This window comes from Saccostrea echinata, unplaced genomic scaffold (genome assembly GCF_033153115.1).
Source record: "Saccostrea echinata isolate AGI-Se365-2 ecotype Australia unplaced genomic scaffold, CSIRO_AGI_Sech_v1 ptg000056l, whole genome shotgun sequence".
NCBI lineage: Eukaryota > Metazoa > Mollusca > Bivalvia > Ostreida > Ostreidae > Saccostrea > Saccostrea echinata.
Window position 1 is genome coordinate 18,243,789 of NW_026889805.1, and position 6,991 is coordinate 18,250,779.

The following is a 6,991-nucleotide window of genomic DNA, read 5'->3' on the forward strand; positions in this document are numbered from 1 at the left end:
ATATGTACAATGTCAAAAAAAAAAAATTGGTTTCCAGGTTTTAACTTTGGTTTTCCTTGAGATTTTTCTATGAAATTTTAAATTGTAGCTCCCAATGATTTAAACAAGAACCCTTTTGATTTTGATTGTAGGTCAAAAGTTCAATGTAAAAGATTTACATCATTCATAGAATGGTTTCCAGGTGATAATTCTAGTTCTTTTTTAGGCTTTGCAATGAAATTCCATTCCTTTAATCAATATGACTTAAAAAAGACAATTATTGATTCTGAGATCAAAAGGTCAAAGACCAAGATCAGAAATTAAGATCATGAATTTCTTTAATTAAAACAAGAATGTGTTTGTGAAACACTGATGCCCCCGTATGGCAACTTATAGCAAAGGTTAAACTTCCTCAAATGCAAATCAAATAGGTTGGTACCCAAAGTAAGGTCTTGTCTCGAGGAATACACCTGTGAAATATGAAAGCCCTAGCAGCAACCATTAAATAGATATGGAAAAGGTTAAAGTTTTTTTTTTCAAAAATAAGTCAAACATCAAGGTAAAATGGTCAAAATTAATGGTGCAAAAAAGAAAGGCCTTCTCAAAAGAAATATACATTTGAATTATGAAAAACATAGTACCAATCGTTCAAAAGTTATGGCCAAAGTTTAACGTTTTTTTCAAAAGTAGGTCAAATTCCAAGGTCAAGGTCAATGGATTACAATTGTTGGTATCCAAAGGAAGGATTACATATGTGAAGTATGAAATCCCTAGAACCAACCGTTCAAAAGTTATGGCCAAGTTTTTTTTTTTCAAAAGTAGGTCAAACTCCTAAGTCAAGGTCAAAGGTCAAAGTTGTTGGTATCCAAAGGAAGGTCTTGTCATAAAGATTACTTGTGAAGTATGAAAGCACCAGCACCAATTGTTCAAAAATTATAGCCCAGGTTAAAGTTCGGTAAAATTTTCCAAAAATGGATCAAACTCCTAGGTCAAGGTCAAAAGGTCTAATTTGATGGTACCCAAGGGAATGTCTTGTCATAAGGTATACACATGTGAAATATGAAAGCCATAGCCCCAACCAGTCAAAAGTTATTGGCAACGTTAAAGTTTTTGCTTACAAACACACAGACAGACGGACGGACCAGGCAAAAACTATATACCCCGAATCTTCGATACAGGGGCATAAGAAAGACCCTTACTGACTTTAAAGCCAAGAGCTGAAAGGTCAAGGTTGACCCTTTTTTCTCAATCTGCTTCCATCTCCTTTTTTCTTAAGCGAGCGGGAACACAAATTCGTTATGGAGTGATTTTATCCAGATATATATAATGAAATGATGCATTTAAACATTAATATTAACTTCATACACATTCTTTTTTTTTGGGGGGGGGGGTGCACCTCATACACTTTGTTTTTGATGATAAGGTTTTGCTTTTATTATCACTGATAGGCCGGTTTCCCCACACTCCCAATTTCCGTTGCAGTATTGTCTAATGGATGTCTTTTTTTCTTGTCCCTCGCAAAAGGAACGTTGGAACCTAATCCCAATCAAGATTGTTTTTTGTTTGTTTGTTTGTTGTTTTTTTTTTTTTACGATTTGGGGACATTTTATAATTTCCCTCTTTTTTTTCTCTTTGTGTCGCCTGCAAAGCAGAGCGCTTACCCGGCTGTCTGTCACACCTTTTATCTTGAGAAAGAAGTATGGATTTAATATTTTGCACATATATAGCTTGGCACTATGGCTTTTGTAGTTTACTCTTATAGTAACTTTTGAACTTGACCTTTGACCTACTTTTCAAAATACTTGTACATGTATATTATGTCTAACATATATATATATATATATATATATATATATATATATATATATATATATATATATATATATATATATATATATATACACGAGGGTTGTTCGGAAAGTTCGTGGACTATACCAATCTTCGTTATACTATCTTCAAGAAATTTAAAATGAGCACATTGTCATATGTAAAAATATTTATTTTGTTTAATTGTGAAGTTTCATTCCATGTGATTTAATAGAATTCATGTTATTAAATTTTAAAATCAACACGTTTAGTAACCACGGATCGAGCAATCTCAACAACACTGTAACGTCAAAAACATACCAACATGAGGTTCTCAAAAATATCCCTATACATTTCACACAGTATTGCCCAATACCAATGCACTCATCAAAAACGTTTCTCTATCACTTGAAATCTATTTTGCTAATAATTGTTCCAGTAGCATTATTTTGTTTGTCAAGGTTATTTTTTTTTTTTTACTGTATAAGTGTGCTTTCACAAGATCATCATCTGTGAAGCGCCAAACTCTTAGCATGACGCTACTAACTTTTCAATGTTTAAAGATAATCCGTTTTCTCAGAGATCACCATCGTCTAAGCAGAGTAGTCTATCATTCAAATACCGCTTGTACTATATACACACACATGTATGGCTCGCTTTTGACATATTTCTTACTTCCTCCGGCATTTTCAGAGTTTTTTTTCTGGAGTTTTCCAGAGTTCAACACAAAATTGAACTGTTAACTGCTGCTCCGCGAGTTGTTCGACGTCATTTTTTTGCCTTTTTCAAAGGACTAACTATCTTCTGAAACTGATTTCTTTTCACTGAAGCAAAATATTAAGTCATAATTTGGAATCAGAAACGATGAAACAATTCTTAATTTGAACGTGTACAATTTTTCCGTTGTGGTGTCATTTAACAGAAGATATGACTTCAGACATTATTTTGTGTCTTGCTTGTAAATTTCAAAATTTTGATCTGCTCCGTGATCCGATTTTCGCATTTTTTAAGGCTAAATAAGTCTGAAACAAGCCACGATATTTTAAAAATTCTTAATACACATCATTTGAATTTTCTGTTGAAATATTTATTCCAAATTTGGATATAATATGACGTTAAATAAAAAAGTTATGACGATAGTCCACGAACTTTCCGAACAACTCTCGTATATAGGCTGCGCCTCGGTTGACAATGGTTTTCTTGGGGTGAAAGTTTTCAGTGTTACACTCAACTACATGCAATATTTATATAATATATAAAAATCAGACACAGTTATATATATGTAATATTATCTATGTCTCTGCGCACACAAATAACTTTCTTTATTGAGTGAATACAAAAAGTAATCTTTGAATGATCATGATAATTTACTTTAAAAAAAAAAAAAGAGTGACAAAAATCAACTACATGCAATATTTATATAATATATAAAAATCAGACACAGTTATATATATGTAATATTATCTATGTCTCTGCGCACACAAATAACTTTCTTTATTGAGTGAATACAAAAAGTAATCTTTGAATGATCATGATAATTTACTTCAAAAAAAAAAAAAAATAAAGCTTTAGTACATAAATGCATCAAAAGTTTGAGGCAAGCCAAGCGAATGATGTTAATTCTTTTTTAATGTAAATGTTATAAAAAGAGGAAAATATGAAGTTGGAAAAATCAAAAGAATAGGCAAGAAAGACGGATGAGACCATCGATCAAGGCCATGACAAAGCCTTTATGCAAAAATTAAGAAATTATAACTACCATGCCATTCGATTCAGTGGTGGTGTTAAGTATAGCGTGCGGACAAATCAGTTTTCTGGACATTAATGACCTTGACCTTTGAGATACGACCATGGATCAAAACTGTCTAACTGTACAATGTTTGAGGCATTTTTTTGGGAAGAAAAAGAACGATATAAATTATATTTACCGAAAAAAAACCTTTCAATTGCGGATTAATGATAAACATTTGATAACATGAATTTTTACATTTTGAATTGAATTCTGAATATGGATTTTGTTTTAATTATACCAGGTGTTGACTTGTCATGATGACAGGCATGTATATTTTTATAAAACTATTATGTACTTGAATTTTTTTTAATCTAATTTATTTGAAAATTTAACTACTATAACATCCTGCTAAGCACTGCCACGGGGGTAGTGTTACGAAAAAGATCATTAATTTGCTTTCTTTTTTTATTCAAATTAATTAACTCCACCATGTTCGGTTAATCACTTTCGCAAGAAAGATCCTTTTCTGAGAAAGGAAATGCATATATAGACGTCGCTGGTCGTGAAATGTGTTGTTACCTTGTAAACAAATCGTAAAACATTATCCCTAAAGCTGGAGCCTTAGAAAGCATTAACGCCCAAGTCTCGAACATGAACAGGAATTGGATGTTGTGTGTTTGCTTTCTCTTTGCAGGAGTTTTCCTGGAAAAATGTGAATGTAAGTCTGCTTTATTCATTCTAAATGCTGTTAATTGACTATAGATATCTGACTGAGAAATCACAAAAACACATGAAAAAAATATATAGTAAAAATTATTATAAATCAACACTTTTTTAATTGACCTGCGATATGATTTTTTGCGAGTTAAGGATTTGGATGTTTTGAAATTCCTAATCAGGGCAATATCTTTACTCTAAATACTGATTGCATATAGTGTTTTGTTCAAGTAAAGCAACGTCATTTTCAATATACATTGTACTTTCACAGTTGTTTTGTTTTGTAGGTCTTAATGTTCCTAAATTCATTACTTCACATCCAAGACTTGGAACAACAAATGATAAAGCGCATTCTTTGAAAACAGCTATTCTTTTTCATTATATTAACTACTTTGGAGCGTGAAAACCCGAAAAGATGCACACAATGGAGGTCAAAATATGTTTTGCGTGCATTGACGCTGCGTGCGCTCTTATTGGCGAGAGACCGAGAGACAGGAAAAGTGCGAAGAAGAACAAGTTGACAAAGCTCTGTTACCTGGCCCACAAGGGGAAGGATGTTACAAGATGGTTCACAATCGCAAGTCAAATAGCCGAGGTCCTTTGTGCCGCTTGTTCCGATTTAGTGACTGACGAGGAAAAAACAGTTTGTGAAAAGAAAATGTGTCAGTGAATATTCTACACAAACAAGGCCGTGATCGCGAAACCCGTCCAACCACATGAAATCTTCGTCTTATTAATTGATCACCAGCGAAAATGGGAATTATCTATGCCACATACATTTTTAACAATTGAACATGTTCAATAATTCAGCAGGTTTTATAATCATTACTGTGTCAGGAAGGGCGATGTTCTTTTGGGTAGTTTCGATCTTATTAATAAGAGCACTGACATTTACTTTACAATGTATTAGAAACGTGTACGTGTTTGTACCTTCTAGAGATGCTGTAGTTACTCCGAAAAATCTCTCTTTTATTGGAAGAATGTGGTTGACTAGGATAAAAAATTAAACATTTAGAGATAAAATGTATTAAACAGTATAGATATGCACATGTATGTAATAATTAAACATAGATATGTACTTGTGAGTGATGTGGTAGAGTAGCACTGAATGTAATCAATATTTGTATAATCTATAAAATGTCAAATAAATTGCAATAAATATTAATAAATATACACGTTGATTATGTTTCAGAGCATATAGATTTTAGTGGTACTTGTGATGTGGTAGAGCAGCACTGAATGTAATCAATTTTTGTATAATCTATAAAATGTCAAATAAATTGCAATAAATATTAATAAATATACACGTTGATTATGTTTCAGAGCATAGATTTTAGTGGTACACACGCTCACAACAAACATGATGAAAGTAAATTAACTCTTACCGCGAAGTAATTTTCACTTCGTGGATATGAATCAAGATTACTCCTTCTATAGTTTTTAGATATAAGTTTCCATTGTATATTAAAACTTTTGAGTGTTTAGAAAACAGCAAGTTGCCCTTAGATATGGCAGTTGGGAGGGGGAGGTCACCAAAGTGCGATATATATATTATGGCACATCCTCACAATGTCAAGGTTTTGTGATTTCGGAACTCCACGTGTGTGTGGATTTCCGAAATCACAAAACCTTGACATTGTGAGGATGATTATGGCATTTTTTAAAATCTATATTTATATGCGTAAACTGAAATTTTATTGAGAATATGCCCTCCACGACCCCCCTCCCCCTCTAAATCCGCAGTGTGCAGGCATTTACTTAATTGTTTCTGTATTAAAAAAAGTTCACTACCATTGCACACGTTGTGACCATAGCATGCGCGGACCTAGAGGGGGGTTGGGGGTCCGGACTCCCTTTCTCCCTAGAAATTGCAGAGGTATTAAAAGTATATACTGAAGCAAATAAAAAATGACTTTGGACTCCCCTAGAAAACGTGTACCCACCATCAACACCACGAAATAGGTGTTTTTCACGTTTGGGAAATGGATTTTTTTTTTAATTTTATTATTATTATTATTATTATTATTATTATTTTTTTTTTTTTGCTTGTCAATAAAATAAATTTTTGAGTTGGATTTTTTTTTTTGACGGGGTGAACCCCCCTTGTAAAAATTCCTGGATCCGCGCCTACCTGACGAATGGTTGGTGAACACCCCCCTTTCCTTCTGAGATTTTTTTAAGACACGATAACTTAGAATATATATATGAATTCCTAGTCTATCATAACAAAACTTCGTTATTTGATATCATTTTCCGTTTTTGTTAAGTTTCAGAAATTATGCAAGAGGCATTTCAGGGAGATGTTTTACAAGCCCCTTATGTCTATATCTGTATATGTATAAGGAAGGAAAAATTACCTTGGAATCCGCCTTAGGAAACACAGATCCCACTTGAAATGTGAGAAGAAATTCTGAACGAAATTGACTTAGGAAAGTGTCTTCCCAAGAAAAAGGGTTTTCAGGTATGGGGAGGTTGAATAGTTTTTTTCTGTTTGTTTGTTTGTTTGTTTTTATTTATTTATATATTTTTTTTTTGTGAGTCAAAACATTACCGAGTCTGACATCTGTTAGAGTTGATGTGGAACACCCCCTCCTGGAAAATAAATTCTGGATCCGCGCCTGCATGGGAGGGGACCGTCACAGGTGGCCTCAAGATAGCCTTCAGACCCCTTTCAAGTGTTTTAATGATCAAATACGTGTATACAGGGGAAAAAAATACTCAGTGGTACAGTATATTTTAGTTTGCTTCGAAACCAAA

The 6,991-nt window shown here is 33.1% G+C and overlaps 1 long non-coding RNA gene across 1 annotated transcript; it reads left to right on the forward strand.

The window, feature by feature from the left end:
* Window positions 1–3,848: 3,848 nt before the first annotated feature.
* Window positions 3,849–5,538, forward strand: LOC133173272 (uncharacterized). Its single transcript, XR_009719013.1, has 2 exons — window positions 3,849–4,235; window positions 4,522–5,538. It is a non-coding gene; the product is annotated as an uncharacterized LOC133173272 (long non-coding RNA).
* The last annotated feature ends 1,453 nt before the right edge of the window (window positions 5,539–6,991 follow it).